The sequence below is a fragment of the Microcebus murinus genome, chromosome 15 (assembly GCF_040939455.1).
Source record: "Microcebus murinus isolate Inina chromosome 15, M.murinus_Inina_mat1.0, whole genome shotgun sequence".
Classification (NCBI taxonomy): Eukaryota; Metazoa; Chordata; class Mammalia; order Primates; family Cheirogaleidae; genus Microcebus; species Microcebus murinus.
In genome coordinates, this window is record NC_134118.1 from 26,695,680 (window position 1) to 26,698,753 (window position 3,074).

At 48.8% G+C, this 3,074-nt stretch overlaps 1 long non-coding RNA gene across 1 annotated transcript; it reads right to left on the reverse strand.

The window, feature by feature from the left end:
* Positions 1-1,279: 1,279 nt before the first annotated feature.
* LOC142876342 (uncharacterized) lies at positions 1,280-2,333 on the reverse strand. The gene is made up of 2 exons (XR_012923231.1): positions 2,227-2,333; positions 1,280-2,045 (listed from the first exon to the last, which is right to left on the reverse strand). It is a non-coding gene; the product is annotated as an uncharacterized LOC142876342 (long non-coding RNA).
* Positions 2,334-3,074: the final 741 nt, after the last annotated feature.

Below are 3,074 nucleotides of genomic sequence, written 5' to 3' on the forward strand. Positions count from 1 at the left end.
ATTTTTTTTTTTTTTTTTTGAGACAGAGTCTCGCTTTCTTGCCTAGGCTAGAGTGAGTGCCGTGGCATCAGCCTAGCTCACAGCAACCTCAAACTCCTGGGCTCAAGCGATCCTCCTGCCTCAGCCTCCCGAGTAGCTGGGTCTACAGGCATGCGCCACCATGCCCGGCTAATTTTTATATTATATATATTAGTTGGCCAATTAATTTCTTTTAATTTCTTTCTATTTTTATGGTAGAGACGGGGTCTCGCTCAGGCTGGTTTTGAACTCCTGGCCTTGAGCAATCTGCCTGCCTCGGCCTCCCAGAGTGCTAGGATTACCGGCGTGAGCCACCGCGCCCGGCCTCTTTCTAATTTTTTTATGGTAGAGACGGGGTCTCGCTCAGGCTGGCTTTGAACTCCTGACCTTGAGCAATACCGCCCGCCTGGGCCTCCCAGAGTGCTAGGATTACAGGCGTGAGCCACCGCGCCCGGCTAACTGTTCCCATTCTGATAGAACATTTAGATTATTCTATGATCCAAATTCTCATAAACTCATCCTATATAACTAGGAAGTAGGCAGAAATGTCTTTTCATAAGCCAAATAATACTAAAATTTATATTTTACTGACACGCAGATGCTGATGCTGTTTCTCCGCTTATTACTTTAGAGTTTTCTAATAAGCCTCTTTGTGTATTTTTCCAGCCAAAGCACTGAGTTGTTGGTATCCAAAGCTAACTCCTGCCTAGATAGTAACACTTTTGAATTAATGGAGGTGCAGTTCTTTCTCCCTGACACTCTTTTTCTTATAGTCCCTTACACCTCTCAATACCAGTGTGGCCCAAGGACGCCTTCCGTTCTGTCCTACTTCAGTCCCCGCACAGGCTGCCTCTCTTCAGGCACCAGAGTGCCCGGAGCGCATGAGAAGGCGCTATTCCCTCAGGGAGCATTTTCTCTTGGCAGGGTCAGCTCACCGTCAGGCTCACTAATTCCGTACGTCCCACAGTGGGCCCCGCTTTTGTCCTCTCAGGAGCTTAGAGAGCTTTGGAGGGCAGAAGGAGTCAGTTCTGGTCCATCACCCCGTCTCGCTTTATCGGGGCCCTGCAGCGGTTGCCGTCGCTCAGCCGAGCCCGAACACGCCTCTTCTTTCTTCCCCACTGAATCCCGCCCGGCTTTCCTGCGAGCGGTTCCCGAGGACGCGCGAGTGTCCCGGCCCGCGGGACCTTCTGTTACTCGCGGGGGTCGAGGGGGACCGCGCCTGAAAGAGATGGGCGAGAGAAAGGAACGAGACCAAGCGAAGGGTTGTCAAGGTCTGCTTTACTTAGATCCTTTGTTGGTTTTATAGGCATACAGAGACAAGGAGGGAGGCAGGGGCAGCGGGGTTTAGGGTCAATCAGTCACAGGAGTTGATCAGTCACAGTCTCTGGCGGCAAGCCTGAAATACCTTGCGGTTTTTCTCGGAACGGTCGTTATGCTTTTTTTTTGCAACTCAGGGTATTTCCGGGTTAAGAACTTTAAAGGCCTCGGTTCCTAACACGCGAGGAAGGGTTTCGGTTGTGCGGAGGTCGTCACAACCACAATCAGAGCTGCGCCCTCATCGAAGAGGCTCCTCCACGTGACTATAAGGCTAGACACCAGAAAGAGGAAGATTCCAGGGTGTTCTGAGAGGGTAGCGGAGGTCGATGGGATCCACGGGCTTAAAACTTGGCCTCCAGCCGGGACTCCCCGGCGTCACGCGGGCACAGAGACCCACAGCGCTGTGCTCGGGGAGTGAGTGCGCCCTACTCCATCGCTGGGTGGCTCCTCCGTGAGGAATGTGTACCCGGATGCCCTTCCGGAAACTAAACTAGGGTCAGCCTCCCCTCCCCTCCCCGCACTGTCCCAGAGAAAGAAGTCCTGGGAGATTACCCCGGTCGCTGTTAAGAGGGAACACGAAGGAGGAGGCCCTGGAGTCTCGGCTCGGCGGGAGGCGCGGGGCGCGCAGGAGGGAAGCGCCGTCTTCTGGCGAAGGCGTGTAATTACGCTTGCTTTGTTTTTGTGGGGGATCCGTGAAGGAAAGACTGGCACTAAGGAAATGGGAAGAGAAGGAAGAGGGGACACTGAGCAGGGCCTCAAGAACCTCACGCCCGAACAAATTCTGCCGGAGAACGTGGGCCGCAGCCTCTCTAATGCAGATGGGCGCTCCTGGGACTGGAAGACTTGAGAACGAAGATCGGCCACTAAAAGGAAACCGAACACAGGGCTCACCGAGACGCAGTTGCCGTGAAAAGGGGGAGAGGGCTGTCTGTCTCCTTGAAAGGACCGTCGTGGCCTGGATCTGGAACAGTTAGTTCTCCTTACAGTGACAGCCCAGCCAGTGCGTACCCCGTGAAGGACCGTTTTCCAATAGCGCCCCCTTGTGGCACTGAGAAAATGGCAGAAGTGGACTTAGACTCGCCTGCTTTCTTGGTTGGGTGTGCAAGCAGATATGAACTTATTTTGGGAGCCTGAAATTTGGAGATCATTCAGGGGGAAGAGGACCTCCAAATGAAAACACAGGAAGTTTTGTTAATACTGCAAGTGGAAGTTTGAGTTAAGATAAAAAGATAATAAAAACAATGGGCCATATTTGTGTTCAGAGTTCATAAAATTTTTTTGGATTTTTATCTATTTCTCATTGTTTATTGATACATAGATATACATATATTCTGGCATACATGTGATATTTTACATTTATATAACGTGTAATTTATATATATATTATATATAAATATATAATATATATTTTATATTTATATAACATGTAAAGATCAAATGAGAATAATTTATAATAAATATTTATCTTTTCTTTTTGCTAGGAACACTCAAATTATTCTCTTCTAGCTATTTTGAAATGTACAATAGATTATTGTTAACTAAAGCCACTCTGCTGATCTCTTGAACTCTGTTTTAGTCTTTCAAACTGCATTTGTACCTTTTAATCAACTTCTCTTTATCCCCCCTTTCCCTTCCCCTTCCCAGCCTCTGGTAAACACCAATCTATGCTCTATCTTCATGAGATCCACTTCTTAAGCTCCCACATATGAGTAAGAACATGTGATATTTGTATTTCTGTG